General features: G+C 47.6%; 1 protein-coding gene across 5 annotated transcripts in view; it reads right to left on the reverse strand.

The window, feature by feature from the left end:
* The window catches only part of ADAR (adenosine deaminase RNA specific), a 43,087-nt gene extending 35,908 nt beyond the window's left edge, over positions 1-7,179 (reverse strand). Inside the window, exon 1 of one of the 5 annotated variants that reach the window (XM_053370141.1) lies at positions 7,033-7,179. The gene's annotated coding sequence lies outside the window, so the exon portion shown is untranslated. Of the gene's footprint in view, positions 1-104; positions 191-6,729; positions 6,753-7,032 lie in introns of those variants that run through there. The other 4 variants (XM_053370143.1, XM_053370142.1, XM_053370147.1 and 1 more) reach the window with 4 other exon arrangements.
* Between the last annotated feature and the right edge of the window lie 17,009 nt (positions 7,180-24,188).

Raw genomic sequence — 24,188 nt, forward strand, 5'->3', positions numbered from 1 at the left:
TTCTTCCAAGACGGTGGAAAGCAGGACTTTGCACACACACACATGCACCCCCCCTCCGTGCCCCGATCCCCTTCCGAGCGAAGCTTGCCTTGGCCTGGCCTTACCTTACCTCCCCCCAAAAAACTACCCTGCGGGCACCGTCGATTGAAGCCGCCTCTATTGTGCAGGAGGGTCGCCGGCAAGGGCTGATGACGAAAGAACAGCAGCGCGCCGCCACCAAGCACGTGATACGGGGGGGGAAGTATGGGGAGGAGGAGGAAGTGAAGCCGGAGCCGCCTTCTTTGGAGAGGGCACAAAACTCTCCGCCTCCAGTCTTCGAAACCCTTTGGCGGAAGAGAGGAGAGGAGGAAACCTAATCTCCCTCTTCCCAGGTACCGCCTTTTTGAAAAGGAGAGGGAAAGGAAGTTCAAAGAGCAGCATCAGGCATGGTTTAAGTTCATAGCTGTCAACTTTTCCCTTTTTTTAAAGGGAAGTTCCCTTATTCCGAATAGGATTCCTCGCAAGAAAAGGGGAAAGTTGACAGCTATGTTTAAGTTGCTAACACCAGCCTCCACAGCTACATGCCTATAAAGAAACCTTCCCTGTTAAACACACGTGGTGGTGATGAACGACACAGGTATAGATGGTTTAGAAACGGATGGAACAAACTGAAATGGGAGTTTGGAGGGGGGCGTCTATCAAGGGCTTTATTATTATTATTATTATTTCTAAAAATAATGTGCGCCGTCTAGGATTTGGAATCAGAAAACTAGAGCGCTTGAGGGTTTACGTTCCTTGTTTAAACCGTGTGTATCCTACCTTTAAGGGACGCGGGTGGCACTGTGGGTTAAACCACAGAGCCTAGGACTTGCTGATCAGAAGGTCGGCGGTTCGAATCCCCACGACGGGGTGAGCTCCCGTTGCTCGGTCCCTGCTCCTGCCAACCTAGCAGTTCGAAAGCACGTCAAAGTGCAAGTAGATAAATAGGTACCGCTCTGGCAGGAAGGTAAACGGCGTTTCCGTGCACTGCTCTGGTTCGCCAGAAGCAGCTTAGTCATGCTGGCCACATGACCCGGAAGCTGTATGCCGGCTCCCTCGGCCAATAAAGCGAGATGAACGCCGCAACCCCAGAGTCGGCCACAACTGGACCTAATCGTCAGGGGTCCCTTTACCTTTACCTATCCTACCTTTGCATGGATTGAGTCTTAATTTAGCTGCATCCCTTGATTTCAGGGAATCTACTCTGGACATAATACTTCGTTGGATACAAGCCAATGCATTTAGGGTCAGGTTTCAAAATTTAAATCAGGAACTGTTTTAACTCCTCCCCCCAATTACAATCTGCGAAGGTGCACTCCACACTTGGGGCAAGCCTACCTTGGGGGGGGGGTCCCCCTAGTCCCACATCGACACCAGAGAGCAACCCGTCCTCCTGGGAGCTCCGACTGGGACCTAGAGGGGCTAAGCCCCTTGTAATGCTTGGGACAAATCCTGCCAACACCTGCAGTCTGGCCAAGGAACCCAGAGACCAGGACTTGTTGGAATGTAAGGGAGCAGCTTTTATGAATTTGTTTAAGAACATCAGAGGGGACAAGCTGCATCAAGTCAAAGCCAAATCTTGGTCAATAATCCCTTCCTTGCAGCAGCCAACGTGGTGGTCCAGGCATAGGAAGCTGCCCTAGGCTGAATCAGACCATTTGTCTGTCTTGCTCAATTCTGTGTCTACACTCACGGTTCAAATAATAAATAAATAATTTCCCACTAACTACCTAGAAGTTGCTGAGGGGCTTGGCGAACCTGCTTCATGCGTGTTGTAGCAATGTAATGTGCTATGCTAGATGCTGTATGATTTTTAATGGCATTTTCTCCTTATATAATTGTATTTTAGTCGATTCCACAGGATTCAAATTGCAATACAATATGAGAAATAACGAAGCCACGGAAACACAATTTAAAAGCAACTGTGAATATTTAATGAGATGCATGTGCCGTCCTCCCATTTTCAACCACAAGTCCACATGCATGCCACAGACCACCTGAATGAAGTATGCGGACCACTGGTAGTCCATAGACCACAGTCTGCAAACTCCTGGTCGACAATGACTCAAAGCGGCTCTCCAGCATTTCAGACAGGGTTCTCTCCAAGCCCTACCTGGAGAAACTGGGGATTGAACCTGGAGCATTCACAATGGAAAACAGATTTTTCAACACTGAGCTGCAGCCCCTCCTTCTCTGGGAAGCACAATAAGCAGTGCCTTAATGGGCAATACAGTGGTACCTCGGGTTAAGTACTTAATTCGTCCCGGAGGTCCGTTCTTAACATGAAACTGTTCTTAACCTGAAGCACCACTTTAGCTAATGGGACCTCCTGCTGCCACCGCGCCGCCAGAGCACAATTTCTGTTCTCATCCTGAAGCAAAGTTCTTAACCTGAAGCAATATTTTTGGGTTAGCGGAGTGTGTAACCTGAAGCGTATGTAACCTGAAGCGTATGTAACCCGAGGTACCACTGTACCCTAATGCAAGGATGTCTTCCATTTATTTATTTCTTTTTTACACACACAAACACACAGAGGCACACAGCATCCTACATCAGTGCAGCAGAGGGCCCCTACAGCAATCAGAGGGCTGAACTAAGTTTGGAGATCTATCAGGAAAGTCACAAACAGGGAATGAAGGCCATTCCTCTCTGCTGCTGCTGATCCCCAGCAGTGGGTCATCAGAGACTGCCTCTGAATGTGGAGGTTCCATTTGATTCAGTTAGCATAGTACAGACAGCCTTCACATGTGTTGCATCCGCTTTTCCTTTCCACTGCCACCGTAGCCGCCCCCCACATCAAATTCCACGCATTAATTAGGTGCCGTATTTAAAACTACCCATTCGCACTCCGGTTTCCTTCTGGCACTCTGTAAAGATAACTGGTGCTACATGTGAAGCAGGCGCAATAAAAAGAAAGCTTCCCTCAGAGGACTTGAGAGATCAATAGAATCATCACTGTATCCCATTACACACACTCTGCAGGTTGGTACAATTGAGGCTTGTAATCAGCCACCTGCTGGTCTGCCCGTTATGAGGCAGAAGCCAATAATATAAAACATTCTAAAATATAGCAGCCTTTGCCAACTTGGCGCCCTCCAGATTGGCGAAGCGCGTTTTTACAAGCGGTTGATGCACCTTTAAACAGCATACACTGGAAGGCTTGGCAGCTGGGCTACCAAAGTCATTCACATGTTATTCACTTTGGATATCTTTGTCTAACATTGCTGTTTTAGGAGGAAGCTTGGCTGGTTCCAAGGCACAGTGGCCTTGATGCATCTAGAACTAACACAGAATCTTAAGGCTCAGAGAGGGACCAACGAGTGAAACTCAAGGCGTGCTCCACAGCAAAACAAAACAAGCCACAGAGCTCTTTACCATTTAGCCCACCAAGAACAGGAACAACTGAGACTGCAGTCAGTATCTGTTTGGGAAACTCACACAAGCCACTCAGAGTTCCTCAGAGGAAAGGCAAGATGGAGAAGGAAGTTCTAGCTGACACATGAGCAAGCCACCATGGTGAAAGGGTGTCTCCACCCACACTGTGGTCCATGTCCAATCACACTGGGAAGTAACTCTGTAGGATTTCTCCCCTGATTCTCCTCTTCCACCATTTCAGCTTGCTTGTTCACGCACCTTTTGCTCCGGCCAGAGAGGATAAGGAATCAGGAACATTTCAAGCTCTCCATATTCCTACCAGCCTACCTCCGAAGTGAAATGGAAACAGGAACAGAAAGCTACACATTTCAGCAACAGACGGAAAACCCCAAGGCTCTCCATGCAGTGGGATGAACACTGAGAACCAATCAGTCATTACTACCACCCTAGACTATTTATAGTCACCAGCAAAGAGGCCAGTCAAGTCCTCACCCAGGAGGAAGCAACACATAATAAGAGTTAACACATCCGGGAGGTGAGGGGAGACCTATTAAGCAAATGATTTTTGGTGAGCAACACACACTGAGATTCAGAGAGGAAGGTGGAAAGAAAGGCACCCCCCCTTTTTTGCATTTAATGTTATTGCAGAGGCTGACAATTGGGAAAAGCAGCATGGATTCCAATTTCAATTAAGCTCTGATCTGCAGCAGGCCTCTCTCATGAAGCACAGATAACTGCCTGCAGAATGAAGGTGATTAAATCAAAATATACTGGGGCGGGATAAGAGGGGGGCCATTAAAGAACAGGGGTGAGCATAGTATAGCTTTTCAGGGTACAACATTTCAACTGCACACATTTGCAATATATATATGAACTACAGCAGGTGCAGTTGAACTACAGCTCCCCGCCTCCCCTCTACGCCTATTAGACATACTTGCTAGGGCTGATGGAATCTTTATTTACTTTTAAACATTTAGCAGGCCCTTCCTCCCAAAGAAGCTCAGGGATACTCAGCAACAGCTGGAAGTCCAAATGTTCCCCACTCCTGAACTGCGGCCTGATTAAATCATGCATGTCTGTACAACTCTTTCATTTTGAACAGTTTACTGTGGCTCGCTCAGCCTTGCATTTAAGCGCTGGCCTGACAGCCAGAGGCAATAAGGAATTCCATGCAGGCAGATGAGCTGTTTGGCAGAGAAAGACTGGAGGGCTCCATCCCTCTCCAGAGCCCAGCACAGAAACCAAGTGGACCACCACACACCAAGCCTCCAGTGCAGAAGTGTAACATGCTGCTGTGAGAACGATGGAGTTCTCTGTCACTCTTTGCCTGCCCCATGCATGTTACTAACTTTGGCGGGCTGGATTTGCTAGTCACAAAAGGGGCAAGTTGGGCATGGACCACTGGACATCTTATTTCACACTACTCTGGCTTTAGAGATTTCACCAGGTACCTCCATACAAACCTCGGCAACCATAAGGGCTGGAAACTTTTACTTTTTAAAGTCCAGATGCTTGCAAAGTTGAATTCTGCAGCCAGTACCAGAGTCTGTACTCTCAAAGAAATATGGAGCACACAGTCTGTATTAGGACAGTTTAAAGGCCCCAATACACCGCATTCTGTCCCCCATCAGCATTAAGATCATCTCTTTCTAGTCAACCGCAGTTAAGCATCATGTGGGCACTGATGCTAACCATACTGAACAGCAACAAGGAAACATATTGTTTTCAAGTCATGACTCAATAATAAGCATATCCCTTCCTTCAAAATAAAAGGACACCTTGTATTTAACAGTTCATCTCGTTGCATAGGCAACCTGGAATTCCATACAGGAAAGTGAGCAGGTTGGAAATGAAGGGACATGTCACTCCATTCCTCCTCCTCCAGCCTTTGTGGTTCCTATGCATAGAGGAAAGAAAATATTTTCCTCTGCAACCATATTGGAAAGGCAGCGGGCTGGCAGAGGGGAGGACTGGGTGAACCATCCTACTCCAACATCCCACTTGATAGAAGCCTGTCTTTTTCTTTCTTTCCTTCTTTCTAAAACCACCCTAGCAGCACAATTGTAACTCCATCTAATCAGAAGCAAAGCCTCTTTAATTCAATGGGGCCAGTTCCATAGTAGATGGGGTTAGGGCTCAAGCCTAAGAGGCTAGTGGCCTGCAATTCCATGCTTCCTGAGGAGACCATTAAGGTTTCTGGGTACAGAAAGGTAGCCGTGTTGGTCTGCCATAGTCAAAACAAAAAAAAATTTTTCCTTCCAGTAGCACCTTAAAGACCAACTAAGTTAGTTCTTGGTATGAGCTTTCGTGTGCATGCACACTTCTTCAGATACACAGATACAAGGTTTCTGGGGTTAGTGAGCAGCTCTAGGTTTTAAACTATCTCCTTTCCATTTTCTCTAGAGTGAGGTGTGGAGAGAAAGGCATGCAACACCCACCCCACTCTCACCTGCGCTGAGGTATAATGAGCAGGGGGCAGTTAAGGTGGAAAGAAGGACAGCAATACTCATGGGGAAGATCCACACCAGGCATAGGCAAACTCGGCCCTCCAGATGTTTTGGGACTAAAACTCCCATGATCCCTAGCTAACAGGACCAGTGGTCAGGGATGATGGGAGTTGTAGTCCCAAAACATCCGGAGGGCCAAGTCTGCCTATGCCTGATCCACACCTTGCATTTGTGAAGAGGCTGCATCCTAATGTTTTAATGTTGTATCTTAATCTTTTAAACTGTATTTTAATCAACTTGTTTTTATTATTGGTTGTTAGCCGCCCTGAGTCTGGTCTTGGCTGGGGAGGGTGGGGTATAAATAAAAATGTATTATTATTATTATTTAAAGCACACCCAATGCACATTTAAAGTACATGACTCCCAACAGTCCTGGGAACTATAGTTTCCCCTCACAGATCTACAATTCCCAGTACCCTTCGCAAACTACCATTCCTGGGGTTATTTGGTGGGAGTTTTTTTGTCATGGCTCTGCCCTTGAATAGTGCAACCCTGCGTGTGTACACTCAGAAGTCAGGCCCACTGAACTCAGGAAATGCAGGATTGCATGCTAACTAACTGTGCAATTCCCCACAGGAGCAAACCTCACTGAGTTTAACGGGGCTGCGCTCCCAGGCTAAGCGTGCACAGGATCCGCTGGCTGGATTTCTCTGCAGGGCCCCGATCCCCCCTCCCAAAAAAAAATAAGGAAGCGCGAGGCAGACAAGAGATGACAACGCGAGACAACCCCTCCCGCCCCTTTCTCTGCCTCTCTCATCTCCCACCCACCTCTCCCATCCTCTCCTCTTGGGCAACGCAAACCTCCGCCTTCCCCGCCCCTTTGGCTTACTGAGCGCATCGTCGCTTAAGACGCAGAGAACACCGGCCAGCAGTAGGCGCGCATGCGCGAAGCAGAAGGCCGCCGAGTCTTATCGAGGGAAAAGCGGCGCACTGCTCGCCCTGGTAAAGGGGGGCGGGGAAAGCGTCGCTCGGCCGCGCATGCGCGCTGGGCGGCAGCTTCCTCTCACAGCAGGGCAGTGCGCACGCGCGGAGCGAAGCGCCGCTTTCCCGCCCAGCGCCCGCCGCTTTCCCCCTCCCGCGCTCTCCTCCCGCTCCTTTTCCCTCAGCCGGAGGCTTCTCGGAGGCTCCTTACCCGCTCGGCCGCTTCCGCCCCGGAGCTCGGCCGCCCGTCAGCGGCGACTGTTGGGCCCGCGGCGAACTCCCCCCCTCAGCGGTCCGCTTTCTCCTTTTTTCTGCTCAGCGCCGCCGTGCTGGGCGCAGAGTGGTGCCGTCACGCGCGGCGCGACCGGCGGCTGCAGCGACGTCACGTGACCCGGGCTTGCCCTGGCGTCACGTGACAGGCCCTTCGCCTAGGCAGGGGAAGGTGTTTGTCTTCGCTCGCTGTGCGTATGATAGAGAACCCTCCATAGTCAGAGGCAGTGTACCTTTGTGAAAGGCAGGGGGGCGAGAGAGCAGGAGCCATTTTTTAAAATGTATTTTTAATTTTATTTATAAATCTCCCCCATCCAAGGATTCTCAAGAGGGCTCACATGCCATTGTATCTAAACTGTAATCGTACTTTAGAAGCTTTGAAAGCAATGGACAGGGTTAATTTAGGCGCAGTATATTCAGTGGGTCTAGGGAGTCTTCTCATGAGGTGGCCAAAGGATTGGAGCCTCAGCTTCAGGATCTGTCCTTCCAGTGAGCACTCAGGGCCGATTTCCTTCAGAATGGATAGGTTTGATGGACTGCAAGAAGATCAAACCTATCCATTCTGAAGGAAATCAGCCCTGAGTGCTCACTGGAAGGACAGATCCTGAAGCTGAGGCTCCAAGACTTTGGCCACCTCATGAGAAGAGAAGACTCCCTGGAAAAGACCCTGATGTTGGGAAAGATGGCGGGCACAAGGAGAAGGGGACGACAGAGGACGAGATGGTGGGACAGTGTTCTCAAAGCTACCAGCATGAGTTTGACCAAACTGCGAGAGGCAGTGGAAGACAGGAGTGCCTGGCGTGCTCTGGTCCAGGGGGTCACAAAGAGTCGGACACGACTAAACGACTCTTGAGTATGATTTAGCTGGGTGCATCCCAAGCCAATAATGATGGTAATATATAAAATCATTGTTGCTAGGCTGCAGCATGTTTAATTGATTTATTGCTTGGATTTTTTCCTTTGTTTTTTTAAAAATACCCCTTTATCTAAAAGTTTTCACCTTCACACAGTTAAAATTGTCTGCTTGTTCATTTGTACATTTACTTTCCCTCCCAAGGAGCTCACTGTTTTCCTCCCCGATGTTATCCTCACAGCAACCCTGTGAGGTGGGTTTGGCTGGGAGGCAGTGACTGGCCTAATCCAGTGAGCTACATGGCTGAGTGGTGGATTTGAACATTTGTCTAAGAACACAGAAAAGCCTGTTGGGTCAGGCCAATGGCCCATTTAGTCCAGCATCGTGTTCACAAAGTGACTGCCCAGTCTCTCCCAAGTCTCGGTCTTCCCTTCCAACCACTATGCCACACTGTTGTATGACAGTGCTCAAAGCAATATCATAAAAACTTGCCTTCTTTGGGGCCCTGGCCTTTACCTCTATAAATTTAGAGCATTTGTACCTTTGTTCTTCACTCTAAAAAGCTCACGGAGCTGCTTATGTAAAATCAATTAAAACAAGACAGGTTCTGCCCTCAGGCTTAACAATCTTTTAAGAAGAATAAAACGGAACCATTGGCAAGATTTCAAAATGTCCTGAACTTAGAAGCCTTTAAAAGCCTGAGATGGGCAGGGTGGGGAAGGCAGCCTACCTAATTAATTGGGGCAGATTTTTTTTTAAAAAAAATATTGTTAGTTTGGGGACTTATTCTGTATGCTTGAGTCCCTTCTAATCCCTGGGTACCTGGATCCAGTCAGGGTTAAATTCTAATGGAGGATTCCATTGCTGAACTAGTCAAGAAAGTTTGTGAATTGATGGCCCTGCCCCTAAGGACCGCTTTGTGCTAGAGGGCAAATGGAAGGGGCTCCCCTCCCTTCCCTGGCTGGTACTGAAAAAGTAAAAAGCCAGAGTGTGTGTGAACCGAAAGCAGGCAGAAGCTGGGAGTCGGAGGCAGGCTTGACTTCTGCTGAAATCCTAGGCTTGACAACATGGATAGCTCAGTTGGTTAGAGCAGGGGTCAGCAAACCTTTTCAGCAGGGGGCCGGTCCACTGTCCCTCAGACCTTGTGGGGGGCCGGACTATATTTTGAAATAAAAAAGGAACGAATTCCTATGCCCTACAAATAACCCAGAGATGCATTTTAAATAAAAGCACACATTCTACTCTTGTAAAAACACCAGGCAGGCCCCACAAATAGCCCAGAGGTGCATTTTAAATAAAAGGACACATTCTACTCATGTAAAAACACGCTGATTCATGGACTGTGCGGGCCGGATTGAGAAGGCGATTGGGCCGGATCCAGCCCCCAGGCCTTAGTTTGCCTAGCCATGGGTTAGAGCGTGGTGCTGATAATGCCATGGTTGCAGGTTCAATTCCCATATGGGACAGCTGCATATTCCTGCATTGCCGGAGCTTAGACTAGATCAGGGGTAGTCAACCTTTTTATACCTACTGCCCACTAATGCATCTTTCTTGAGGGTAAAATTTCCTTACTGCCCACCAGTGCTCGATGGAAGGAGGATTCAACTTGTGTTGTAGAACCCTCTACCACCCACCTAGAATCCTGAAACACCCACTAGTGCGCGGTAGGGACCAGGTTGATAACCCCTGGACTAGATGATCCTCAAGGTCTCTTCCAACTTTACAGTTCTGTGAACTATGAACTATAGGAGAAGCAAGACTATTTGGCAGGTTGTTGCTAGAGCTCCTCCATCTTAGGCTCAGGTTATATATGTGTGTAAATAAACCGTATATCATAAAGACACCACAGTCTCTGCTGCACCTCATTCCAAGGAAATTGAACCCTGGGTAAGTGCCCAGAATCCCTGAAACCTCACACGGCTCAGAGATTGGGGTGGTATACAAGAATATTGTTTTTTAGTAGAATGTCTTATTAAATTTGCAGCAGGCAATGCTGTCCTCAAAGAAGTGATTTCCTCTCCTGGTATGCCAGGATCTGGTAGTTGGCTCTTGATGAGAAATTAACTCAGCAGTGCAGAAGAAATTTGCACAGAGAAATTCTCAGAAACATGGTTCCAGTTTATTACTTATGCAAATACAAAACACAATACGGTAGGAGATGTTTTTCTCCAGATTTAAGTGAACAACACTTTCAAAATATGCAGCTGGTAGGGAATAAAATAATTCCTAACAATACAGGACAAGTTCTCCAAGACTGAGCGGCCTTTTGTACTTCTTCAGCGAATGGAGAATATGCACGGGCAGCAGCTGTCATGGGAGCCTGCCGGCCAGTAATCACACAGTTCAAAGATGGAGTTAACTCTTTATTAGAATACCACAATCTCCACAGACTTGGTTGAGCAGAGCGGCTCATTCCCGGGAGTCTTCCTCCGTGAAAATCAGTCGCCAAGACTGAAAGTCCCTGTCTCCTCAGAGCTTTTCCCAAACAGCCAGAGACTGTGCCTGCATGCAGCCAACCTCTCCTCTGCCCTTTTCATGCCTCTTCTGGTTCTGGGAGACAAGGAGCGGGGAAGCTTGTCACAGCAGATAGAGGGAGACACCCATGACTCTTCACCCGCCAGACTCATCTCTGCCTCTTGGCCTCCCTCATCCCACTCTCCTACTTCAGCATCTGCCTCCGTTTCTGGACTCCTCTCTGCCACCGACTTCCCCTGCTCACTAAGCCCTTTTATCTCTTCATTTTACACCTCCTCTTCCCAGTCTTCTCACTCTGACCTCTCCGTTAGTTTCTGTTTGTGCCACTGTGCAGTGCTTGGAGTCACAAGACTCTGTTTACATTCCAGAGACATTCCAGGCTGTTGGAAGTCTCACAGAAGATGGGAGACGGATTTGATGTTTACTGGTTTCCTGTTCCTTTGTTTTCCAGTTGCTCTCTGCTCTCACAGAGAGAGGATGATTTCTGTCTGCGTAGTTAGGGAAATAAAGCACAGCGATGTAGCTCATAAATCTCGTCACTACTGCTGCTTTGATACTCTGCTGAATGGGGAAACGTGCTTGGAGCCTCATCAAAGGCTCAGGTCGTTAATTATCGTCAGAGGAGATTCCGAAGGCTCGACCGAAGGATGAGCTTTATCAGCTCAGTCGTAGCGGAGATTCCGGCACTCTCATCATCAACCCACCACCCAACCCCAGGCTCCGAGCCTTCTTCCCTTGGGGATTCCCCAGCTGGTTCCTCCCACCATTCCTCTGTGTCCAACCAGTCCATGACACCTCAGGGTACGCCCCCCCCTTTTCTGGAGACAACACTGCCTGAAATTGTGGTGAACTGCTGCTGCTGCCAGTCAGTGTAGACAACACTAATCTAGATGGACCAGTGGTCTGACTTAGGAGTTTCCTGCACACCTCCGAAGCTGCTGGGTTTCCCCCGGAGCTTGTAAGCACATCCTCCTAATTGCTTTCAGTGTTGAGATGAGCTGCTGCTTATTTCAGCTCATTCCCGATTTAAATTCTCCTCATGCTGCTTTCCAGGAATGTGAAGGTGGATCCATCTATTTTAATTTTAAAATGGAAGCTTGAGTGGCGGCAGGGAAGGGAGGCGGGGGGGGGGGAGAGGTGGACAGAAAGGACTCCGTCTCCAATTAAATTGGATTCGCCATTCTTTCTGTCTGTCTGTCTTGTCTTCCCTCCCTCCCCCGAGGTAAATCCCTTTTAATTTGATTAGGACAAAAATTCCTGGCGCTAAGCAGATTGAGCTTGTCAGCTGCTCTGCTGCTTTCCCCCCCTGTAACTAAGGGAATGTAATTTACCATCTGGCAAGGAGATCAAAATGCATTGAGGCAGCCTACTGCTGGCAAGGAAGAAGAAGATGCCTTGCGACAGCATCTTTTCTGGCGTGGTGGACCATGTAAGAGGATGAGCTTTCTTTACAGCATGGGTGAGGGACCTTTTTCTACAGCCCAAGGGCCACATAACTTCATGGACGATCATCTGGGGGCCACAGTTCAGTAGCAGGCAGGGCCATGGGGGAAAGTGGCCCAAGTGATGGATGTGATGCTGACCTCTCTGTCCACCGTGCAAAATTTAGTTAAAACCAAGGCTGTTTTGAAAGGTTCGGTCAGCCATTTTGATTCAAAATGGCGTCCGGTTGTATCGATACGTTGACAAAACGCCTGCTCTTTGATCTCGGGAACCATCATGCCAAATCTGGATAGCTAAAGAGATGTCAAGCTGCATAGAAAACGGATGAAAAACTTTCCAAAATATACAGTCGACTCTGAAGTCACACACATTTAACTTGCGCAGTTGTGACTTTGCACAGTTGATGGATGGACAATTGGAAGGGCACAAATGAAATGTACGCAAGCAGGGGTGAACGAAGGCATCGTGACACCCGGGGCAGGGCGTCGCTACATAGGGTGCATGTGCGGCGTCACTACGTACGACGCATGCGCCGTATGAAGTGATGCCACACATGCACTGTACATAGCAGTTTGCCAACAGCGCCAGGATCCTCTGCTCACAAACGGAGGATCCTCGACATGCGGCTGCGGTGGTGAGATGGCTACTTGCGCTACCACAGTGGGGCGAGCCCCTGTGGGGTGCCTTTTTGTCACCCCCCCCCCCAGAATTGGCACCTGGGGTGCACTACATCATGTGTTCGATTTTGTGGGGCGGGCATTACCTGGGCCCCCGCAATATTTCCTTCTATTTGGCATCCCTGGTGGGGGCGGTTCTAAGGTGTGGTTCGGGTATACGAACGTTTGCGTGTGCGCAGTTTCCCCGGAATGTACCCCCTACGCAAGATGTGAATGTATTGTGCTGTCTATGCTACATGCGCCTGTAAAACCACCTGTCGGAAGTGGCTTTCCTCCTTTTGATCACTGATCATCACTGAGCAAACACGCCTGGGGTTGGATATTAATTTCCTTACCGTTCCCAAGAGGCTCTTCCTGGCTGAGCTGTGTATCTCTCTGAAATTATCTGTACGGGGGCCTTTATGAGGCTGTATTTCATCCACGGATGGCATACAATGCTACTTCGCGCGGGGAACCAAGTAATTAAGGCCAGATTACAAGTCTCCTGATTTATGGGAACCCAGGGCTGCTCCCCAGCGCCCGTCAATACGAAGCCAGCAACACGGAGCCGGGAGCCACCCCAGACACTATCTGTTTCATTAAACAAGGAACTGCCACAAAAGAAACAACAACTTTAATATCCTCTCGGTGCCGCCAAGCATTAATAGCGTCGGCACTCATTCCCCGGGACTGAAATTGGCAAGATGCTTGTTAATATATCTGACGGACGGAGCTATTGCCAGAGCCCTGTTCTTCAAATTCCTCTGTTTGCATGCAAAGTTACAGATAACTTCCACCTTCACCGGCAACTCATGGTGGTTTAGACCAGGGGTCAGCAAACTTTTTCAGCAGGGGGCCGGTCCGCTGTCCCTCAGACCTTGGAGGGGCTGGACTATATTTTGAAAAAAATAAATGAATGAATGAATTCCTATGCCCCACAAATAACCCAGAGATGCATTTTAAATAAAAGCACACATTCTACTCATGTAAAAACACGCTGATTCCCGGACTGTCTGTGGGACGGATTTAGAAGGTGATTGGCCCGGATACGGCCCCCGGGCCATAGTTTGCCAGGTTTTTACTGGCCCCGGAGTGCTGCTGGGCAGTCGGCTGGGTGGCCAGGCAATCTCGCTCCTGGCTCGGTTTGGGTCGCGGGGGGGGGGGGTGTTCAGTGGTTTCCACAGTTGACACGCTGGGCGTCCCTGGTTCCCCTTCGGCAGTGGCAGCGGCAGTCTCAGCAGCCTGGAGCCAGCCTGGTAGGGCAGTTGGCTCTGGCTGGCTTCAGGAGCTGCTTGCTGCCGTGGTGCCCGCCATTTTGCCCCACCATAAGTCCCCATATGATGTGTCTTGTGCCGTTGAACCAATCACGCAACATGCATTCCCTACTAATAAATCTACAACATTTAAATATAAATCCGGGGACATTAAATGAAATCCGGGGACATTCCGGGGACGGATTTTGTCTGGGGACGGATATGTAAATCCAGGGACTGTCCCCAGGAAACGGGGACGTCTGGTAACCATATGTTAGGATCCCAGAAACCCCTGTGAAGAGGGATAGATAGTTAAATCACACTGGGAACTGTAGCTCTATGAAAGGGATGGGGTAGCCTAACAGCTCTACCACTGAGCTATAGTCCATCTGCTATAAATCCAATAAGGTTCCAGACCTCATATTTCTGAGAAAAGGAATGGTTTGAACAGAAACACAGGAAGCCACTTTCTACTGAGTCAGACCCTTGGGTCCATCTATTATATTATTATTATTATTATTATTATTATTATTATTATTATTATTATTATTAATTTATTTATACCCCGCCCATCTGGCTCGGTTTCCCCAGCCACTCTGGGCGGCTTCCAACAGAATATTAAAATACAATAGTCTATTAAACATTAAAAACATCCCTAAACAAGGCTGCCTTCAGATGTCTTCTAAAAGTCTGGTAGTTGTTTTTCTTTTTGACATCTGGTGGGAGGGTGTTCCACAGGGAGGGCGCCACTACCGAGAAGGCCCTCTGCCTGGTTCCCTGTAACTTTGCTTTTTGCAGTGAGGGAACCGCCAGAAGGCCCTCAGCACTGGACCTCGGTGTCTGGGCAGAACGATGGGAGTGGAGACGCTCCTTCAGGTATACTGGGCCGAGGCCGTTTAGGGCTTTAAAGGTCAGTATCAACACTTTGAATTGTGCTCGGAAACATACTGGGAGCCAGTGTAGGTCTTTCAGGACTGGTGTTACGTGGTCTCGGTAGCCGCTCCCAGTCACCAGTCTAGCTGTTGCATTCTGGATTAGTTGTAGTTTCCGGGTCGCCTTCAAAGGTAGCCCCACGTAGAGCGCATTGCAGTAGTCCAAGCGGGAGATAACCAGAGCATGCACCACTCTGGCGAGACAGTCTGCGGGCAGGTAGGGTCTCATCCTGTGTACCAGATGGAGCTGGTAGACAGCTGCCCTGGACACATTGGTATTGCCTGATTGTCTGGTAGCATCAGCTGTCCAGGGTTTCGGACAGGGAGTCCTACCTGGAGATGGCAAGGACTGAACTTGGGACGTTTTGCATGCAAAACAGATTCTCCACTACTATTCTTCAGATGCTGCTGGACTACAACTCCCATCATCCCTGGCCATTGGCTGAGGATGATGGGAGTTGGAGTACAACAACATCTGGGTTCCCACCCACCTCTGCTTTAAAAGGGCCCATCTCACCTTGCTCCCTCTTAGGTACCATCTCATAGAGGTGCATAGGATGGGCTGGTCCTTTTTCCCCAAGACCAGAGCTGCACATATCTCGCATGGCCATCAGGGGGCAGCATCAGACAAGCCAGCGACTTTTCCCTACGATCTGATCCTCTTCCTCAGGATTAACTGCTTCTGCCCCCTCGATCTTTATTTCAGTTTTTAAAAAATTACAGAAAAAAAGGAATAGATTAATCCTAAACCACATATACTAAGAGAAAAAAATAAAAAACACATAAAAGAAAATTTTTGAAATTATAAAAAGAAGAAGAAAAAACAAAGAGAAGATATTTATCAAACACACAACATTATTTAAGGAGTACAAACCTTAATTTGAATATTCTATACACAAAATTCCTACAGAGGAGTTATCTTCTTATTTCTTTCCTTCTTCTTTTGTTTGTGTCCCTTATATGTTTATTGACTTCCCTCTATCTCTTTGTGGCTTCATCACAATTATTACAGTTAAATAATCTGTATTCTATTGTTTTTAAATAATAATAAAAATTCCCTTATATCTGCGAACTTAATCTAGGCACAACCAAGTGTTATTGTTGGAACTGTATTTTGTCAGGTAGTTTTTAAAGTAACCCCATTCTTTTTTTAACCTTTTCACCTGAGGGTTCTTGCTTACCTGTTTGTTTCATGGCTCCATTTAAAGTCATGGAATTGTAGAGGTGGAAGGGACCACGAGGGCCATCTAGTCCAACCCCCTGCAATGCAGGAGTCCTACCCACAGCCGTCGCTGGGTGGCCTCGAACCACCAGCCTTCTGGTTAACAACCAGATGCACAGGTCCATTGTGCTGCTCGATGGATTGTACTTGACCCCTGAAGCCCTAAGTTGGGGGTTGGCAGCACCCAAGCATGCCTCACAGATGTGGCCCAGGGGTAAGCATAGCAAGATATTTGGCACCAGCTTGGCTGAGGGGGTTGCCAGAAAGGGGCATATAAGACATCATGTAACTGTCTTAGGGACTCCACTCTGGATTTGTGCAGGGTTTGCTCTGCCTGGTTCCCTGTAACTTGGGTTCTCACAGTGAGGGAACTGCCAGAAGGCCCTCGGCGCTGGACCTCAGTGTCTGGGCTGGAGTGTAGCACCCTGCTTGTGGTTAACGCTTAGCTGGAATGAAATATTCAACGCAGCAATAGAGAAATTAAAATGATAATTTATTTGTCAGACAAATAAATGAGAGACACAGTGGTATATGGTTACCAAAGCTCTGCCCATCCTCCAGCCCTGATGGCCAGCACTTATATTCCCTCAGCCCAGCCCCCTTGCTCCTCCTTTGGCTGCCTCTGTCCAATCAGCCTGGTTGAAATTCCTATTGGCTGTTTGCTAGAACCAATCATAAAAGATACACCCATTTCCTATTACCTTTTATGGGAGACAAAGAGCTATATTTCCTTCTATCTATAAATGGCAAACAAGTAGCCATATATCTTACATTTGCCTCAACAAGGCACATTAATTACCAGATCACCTTTTGCCCTTCTTGCCCTATTGCCCTCCAAAACAGATGGTTAAAACAGATGCTCATTCTGTCTTAAACAGAGATCAGAGATCTTGGGTTCACATTCTCACACGCCATCAATGAAATAAGAATCTATTATAAGAATCTAACATTTCTTACTTTCTAAATCCTTTGCATAATTACATTTAAGCCAATATATTTCATACATAACATATATAGATTTTTAGAAGCAAAGGCCTTTTCAAAGTAAAAAGGAACTTAGTAAAAACACTTTCCAAAAACAACCCCCCTTTCAAGCCAGCTGCTGTTTCTATTAGCTCTTGCCCTTTAACCTTAGGAAAATGTGGCTAAAGTCTCTTTTGGGAGGCACATGGTATTATTTTCTGTTAAACAATAAATCCTACTATTTACTAACTCTTAATTAGTGCTTTTGCAGCTTGATTGTATTCTGTAGGGTCAGTAACCTAGTAACCTTTGCTCCCAGCCTGTAATTCCCTTTTTACAACTTTGAGAATTTTGGCTCCTGCTATAAATAAATCAGGGGGGCTTTGTCCAGGAGGATAAACATCTGCCAAAGTCTTTTAGCCAGCTGGTCTTCTGCCTGGCATAAAAACACACAAGCATCTGCAAATATATATTTTTTAAAGCTCATTTTAAAATACAAGTCTTGATCAGATGCCTCAGGAGGATGGGGGTGGAGACACTCCTTCAGGTATACTGGGCCGAGGTCTGTTAGGGCTTTAAAGGTCAGCACCAACACTTTGAATTGTGCTTGGAAACCTACTGGGAGCCAGTGTAGGTCTTGAAGGACTGGTGTTATATGGTATTGGCGGCCGCTCCCAGTCACCAGTCTGGCTGCTGCATTCTGGATTAGTTGTAGTTTCTGGGTTGCCTTCAAAGCTAGCCCCACGTAGAGCGCATTGCAGTAGTCCAAGCGGGAGATAACCAGAGCATGCACCACTCTGGCAAGACAGTCCACAGGCAGGTGTGGTCTCAGCCTGCGTACCAGGTGGAGCTGATAAACAGCTGCCCTGGACACAGAACTGACCTGCACCTCCATGGACAGGTTACCCCATTCAGGACCAGGGAGTCCTCCACACCAGCCCACCTCCAGGTGGAAAAGCCCCATCTGCCTGTACCAGGGTATCCGACAGCGGACATTCCCATCTCTACCTGGAGATGCTTGGGAGGGAACCTGGGACCTTCTGCATGCAAAGCAAGATGCTCTACAACCAAACTACAGCTCTTCTCCCACATAATGCATCTCAATGAATACCCGAAGTTCAGAGCATCCCCCCATCTAGTCCAGCATTGTCAGCTCTGGCAGGCAGCGTCTCTCCAAGGTTTGAAGCAGACTCCGGTCTCTCTCATCGTTAATTCATTTTATTATTTTTTTTCAAAACGGGGGATCACAGGAATCAAACCAAACAGGTGCAATGATTTAAGTACGTTTGAAATTTAATTTAAAATCTCATCATGGTGGGTTACATTCTTTTGTGTTCTGTTAATGGTTTTTCAGCAGTAATTTTGTATTGCTTCATCAATGAAAAGCAATATTATCATTTTTTTAAAAAGGATGCTGGAAAACCCCTCTGTACCCTCACTCTCTCCCCTGCCCCTCACCCTTTAACTCAGACAGGAACTAGGATTTTAACCAACTATGTAACTGACAAATCTCATGATCCCCCATTTATTGCATCTTAAATCTTCTGAGCAAACAAAATGAAACATTTTATGGGCTCGTGACTCAGCTCAGAAGAGGGGCGGGGAGCGAGGCTCAGCTGGAAGCAGCAGGCTGTTTCTCAAAGAGGGGGGGTCCTGCGGCTTATGCCTGTGTGCATAATTTGAAACCTCTCCTCCTTCCAGTCCTAAGCACTTGAGTGAGGCACAAATGCAGTCTGTGCATGCCCAGAGGCAACCTCTTATTCATATGCACTTAAGACATGCTCCATTTGTTTTCAACTAGGGTTAAAAGCCTTGATTGGGACTCTTCTATTTGAGAACTGAGTCACTGTTTCCAGCCAAATCTCACTGCCCACCCATTTCTTCCTAGCTGAGTCCCTGCTCCCCTCATTGGATGAACCAACCCCCCCCCCAATCTCCGCTTTTGTGTTGTTGTTGTTTTTTTAAAAAAGGTCACTTTCCAGCATTTCTAGAAACTCAGCTATGAGGCAAAATGTGCAAACAGCATTCTATTATTATTATTATTATTATTATTATTATTATTATTATTATTTTAATTTTTTTATTCAAAATTATAACAAGACATATTATCCAAAAACATATCATCCTTGTTCCCCCCCCCCATTTTTCCTCCCTCCCCCCTCCCACACAACCCCCCCCACTCCCCCCGACTTCCCTCAGTTCCAGCCTTTGGTTTCTCTAAGAATGCTGTTTTCTGCATGTTACAAAGTTGTATAGATCCTCAAACTATTTAGCTGATTTAAAAAGTTTGTGAATGTTTATTCAAAACCTGCCAAGGAGTCCAGTTTGCTTTGTTGCATCTTCAAATACTTTGTAAAGGGTTCCCATTTATCTTTAAAGTCACAGTTATCCTTGTCCCGTAGCTTGTATGTTAGTTTTGCCAGTTCTGCATAGTCCATCAATTTTTCTTGCCATGATTCTTTGGTTGGGGTTTCTTCAGTCTTCCATCCTTGTGCTACCAGAACTCTTGTGGCCGTTGTCGCATACATGAAGATTTTTTTTACTTTTTTGGCAGGTCTTTCCCTACAATCCCCAACAAAAATGCCTCGGGTTTTTAAACAAATGTTAAATGGAACATTTTCTTCAATTCGTTGTATATCATTTCCCAAAATTTTTTAATTACCTTACAATCCCACCACATATGATAAAATGTCCCCTCCTTTTCCTTACACTTCCAACATATATTTGAACTAGTTTTGTACATTTTCCCTAACTGCACTGGTGTCGTGTACCATCTGTACATCATCTTCATGTAATTCTCCTTCAATAGGGAACAATCTGTAAATTTTAAGTCCGTTAAAATTTTTCCCAGTCTTCCATCATAACGTTGTGACGTGCAGACAGTATTCTCAGCCTGTGTGTGAGAGAGAAAATAGGATGTTGCAGTGCACTGCCAGTGTTTCATTTTGTTCCCTCCCCGGAAAAAAATCCATGCAGCTCAGACTTTTCCTCTTCAACCTCAATGAGGGCTAGAAGCTTGCCTTCTGGAAGCCAAAGATGAGGCTGCCAAGAAGCCAGCTCTTGCCATCAGTCTGGAAATGAGTTCAGCTTCCAATTCTGTCTCAACACAGAGCCTGTGAGCAGTTACATGAGAGAGTCCTTTGATCTTCAGTTCTTATGAATGAGACACCCTTAGGGACCTGATTTCTCTCAATGGTTAGCTGTGGTCTTTCTGCAGCATGCCCAGGCAAGCTCTTTCTTACCCACAATCCCCCGCCACCCTACAAAAGAATCACAGGCCTTTGTTGGGCTCCAAACCCATTAGCCGACTTCAGACAGCCCCAGGTGCAGATGGTGGCTTCTTTTGATCATCTCTTGCCCAAGGCAAGATCTAGGCAGCGACATTTTAAATACCAAGCGCTGGCTGTTCATTTCCTTCCTAGACTCGCTTCCCCCCCACCGCGTTTAGACTTTGTATGTGCTAGGGAACTGCGGCCACATTCACACTGTTGCAGGAATTTATGTATAGGTTGGGGGGGCTGCCCCTCCAGCAGATATCATGCACATGCAGCCCACTACCAAAACCAGCACAATCGCTTTTGTGACTTTTGTGATTTGTCCCCACTTCATCACAGTTTCTTCCTATCTATTCAAAGGACCTCTGCTGCACGATGGGATGCGGGTGGCGCTGTGGGTTAAACCACAGAACCTAGGGCTTGCCAATCAGAAGGTCGGTGGTTCGAATCCCCTTGACGGGGTGAGCTCCCGTTGCTCAGTCCCTGCTCTTGCCAACCTAGCAGTTCCAAAGTACAAGTAGATAAATAGGTACCACTCCGGCGGGAAGGTAAACGGCATTTCCGTGCGCTGCTCTGGTTCGCCAGAAGCGGCTTAGTCCTGCTGGCCACATGACCCGGAAGCTGTACGCCGGCTCCCTCAGCCAATAAAGCGAGATGAGCGCTGCAACCCTAGAGTCGACTGGACCTAATGGTCAGGGGTCCCTTTACCTTTACCTGCTGCACGATACCAAAAGTAACAATTCACTGATAAATGTCTCTGTGTACTGACTCACTGGTAAAACTTCAGAAATTCATATAGACATGTGAGCTCAGCTATTCAGCACCCCCTCTGTCTGAGTGATAATCCCTGGCATCCTGATACCTGAGTGCCAGACAGGTAGCTATTCCAGAAATAACAAACGCAGATGAAGACAAAAGGGTGTGATTAACTTGGCTGGGAAACAGGGAAATGTAAATATTTTTTTTGTTACACTTGATGGGTGTGTGGTGGAGGGCAAGGGGAGGCGTGGGGCAGGGTCCAGGATGCTCAGATTATTGCCACCAGTTCTCCCCTTTCATGATGTAACCATGATGTATTAGTGATGTAGTTGGGGGTGTGTGACATGGGGATTAGCAGCTAATAAAAGTTTGGGTTCTCTTTTGTTTGGGGCTTCCATCTTGTTCCACCTTGTGACAGGTGGGAGTCCTGTCGCAACAGTCTTCAATAAAGACCAAGCCTACTGGCTGCTGTTTTGCTCTGGTATTCCTGGCTGGTGTCCTTGTTTTTTGTCCAAAGGAGCCCTCAGATTTCTCTGTTAACAGCACGAAATGCGTAAACCTCTGCGATGCCACTTTAAGCACCCACGGCTTCACTCAAAAAGAATCATGGGAACCGTGGTTTGTTAAAGGTGCTGAGAGATGTTAGGAGGGGAAGCCCCTTGGATTTCCCTTGCAGAGCAACATTTCCTAGAGAGGTTAAAAACAGTCAATCAAGCTTCCCAAGAAATTGTCACTCTGCTTTTTAAATGCTTGGTGTGAATGTGGCTTGTGAGTCTTTTGGTAGGGAGTGAGTAACATGTTCCAGGTGGGATACGCGTGGCGCTGTGGGTTAAACCACAGAGCCTAGGACATGCCGATCAGAAGGTCAGCGCTTCGAATCCCTGCGACGGGGTGAGCTCCCGTTGCTCGGTCCCTGCTCCTGCCAACCTAGCAGTTCGAAAGCACCTCAAAGTGCAAGTAGATAAATAGGTACCGCTCTGGCGGGAAGGTAAACGGCATTTCCGTGCACTGCTCTGGTTCGCCAGAAGCGGCTTAGTCATGCTGGCCACATGACCCGGAAGCTGTACGCCGGCTCCCTCGGCCAATAAAGCGAGATGAGCGCCATTACCCCAGAGTTGGCCACGACTGGACCTAATGGTCAGGGGTCCCTTTACCTTTAACATGTTCCAGCGCTGGATAGAGCCAGCCTCTCAGAAGCAGGGATGAAGGAGGAATTTGATTTAGTAGTAGGCATTTAAAGGCAAGCATGATTGACACCTTTCAAAGCAGAAAGTGGACCGGAACGCAAAAATGGTACCCGGCAGTAGGTGGCGCTAGAGCCAAACCTGACCCTATACTCCACTGGGAGCCAGTGCAACTGGTAAAGCACTGGGTGAATATGCTCCCATGGCAGGGAGCCCAATGGCCCATCTAGTCATAGAATCAAAGAGTTGCAGAGTTGGAAGGGACCCCGAAGGTTCTCTAGTCTAACCCCCTGCAACGATGGAATATGCATTTGTCAAACTTGCAAGCTTGGCACCATGCTCTAATCAACTGAGCTATTTGTCCAGCATCCTGTTCTCACAGTGGCCAGCCGGATGCCTCAACGGGAAACTTGCAAGCGAGACCCATGGCTTCTCCACTCCTGGGGCTTCCAGCAACTGGTATTCAGAAAGATTGCCGCCTTGAAACATGGCAGCAGAACTGAGCCGTTATGGCTAGTAGCCATTGATCGCCCTTTGATGAAGAGATGGCGACTCTTGGGGCCTCAGCTGTCCAATCATGGTTGCTGGCTCCCATCTGCCAACGCCAGTTGCCAGCCTGACAAAGCCCCCCCAACCCATTTGCCTTTCATATGAAAAATGCCACGGTACTTTTCAGCCAAGCAAAGGCGGTTTGTGTATGTGTGCTGGGGAAGGAGGCAGGCTGCCTTTTTGCTTCCTTCCCTCTCCGCTCACCTCGAGAGACCAGTAATTGCTGCTGACATTTCAACCAAGAATAGATTCAACACCTGCTTGAGGCTTTTTTCCCTTCTCCCCTCTCCCTTTTCATTTTCAAAGCCCGGTATCCATCACTCATTCCTTTCAACAGCGACGGAGAAAGCAGAAAAGACTTGGCTGATCTGCGCCATCGGAAAACGTTTTGTAGAATAATAGAATTGTAGAGTTCCGGAAGGGGCCACGAGGGTCATCTAGTCCAACCCCCTGCAATGCAGGAATCTTTTGCTCAACGTGGGGCTTGAACCCACTGCTCTGAGATAGAGAGTCAATGCACAGCAGGATATGCAATCTCTCACTTATTCTGGTTTGCTTGAAAGCTCCATGTGAGAAGAGGACTGGTTATGAGGGTCATGTACTCAAACATGGGGGGCCCAGGTGGACCCCAGGGAGAACCTAAGAAGACCCCTGCTGGATCAGGCCAGTGGATCATCTAGTCATTGGAGGATATAGGAAGCCCTGAACACATATTTTTTAGATGTCCCTTTTACGATGAGGCACGTAGAGAAACCATTGACCCCCTGCTGGTGAGGTTTGCTGACCTCCCGGTAAAGCAAAAATTGATCTTCTCCTGTTAGGCAAAGACCGCAAGACGACCCAGATTGTTGCCGGATTCTGCGCACAGATCTGTAGGCGCAGACCACCCCCCCTTTCAATCTAGTTTGCTAAGAAAATTCCCAAACCCGGATCCACAGGCGACTTTGGGTCATTTCTCTAAGACAGTCTATTTTAAAGTTTTTATGTGTTTATATGCCTATCGCACTTTTAAACTTAAAATCCATTGTCGTACATTGTTTTAAATGTCTGTTTTGCTATTGGGATTGTAGTTCCATTTGTGTTTCTCAAGCTCATCTCTGACCGTAATAAATTTCATATCATGTCATCTAGCTAGCATCCTGTTCTTATTGGTGGCAAAACAAATAGATATGGGAAACCCACAAGACAGGACCCAAGGGCAAAAGCAGTCTCCCCTCCTGTGATTTTCAGCATCTGGTACTCAGGCATTGCTGCCTTCAGCCGTGGAGAGAGAACATAGCCATTTTGGCTTGAAGCAGTCGGTAGCCTTCTCCTCCATGCGTTTGTCTAATCCTCTTAATCTAAGTTAGTGGTCATCACTGTTTCCTGTGGGAGTGAGTTCCACAGTTTCACTCTGCACTGTGTGAAGTTCTTCATCTGTCCTGAACCTTCCAACATTCAGCTTCATTGCATGGCCATGAGTTCTAGTGCTACAACAGAGAAAAACTTTCCTCTACCCTCTTTGTCCTCGCCATGCCTAATTCTATAAACTTC

This window comes from Podarcis raffonei, chromosome 16, assembly GCF_027172205.1.
Source record: "Podarcis raffonei isolate rPodRaf1 chromosome 16, rPodRaf1.pri, whole genome shotgun sequence".
Classification (NCBI taxonomy): domain Eukaryota; kingdom Metazoa; phylum Chordata; class Lepidosauria; order Squamata; family Lacertidae; genus Podarcis; species Podarcis raffonei.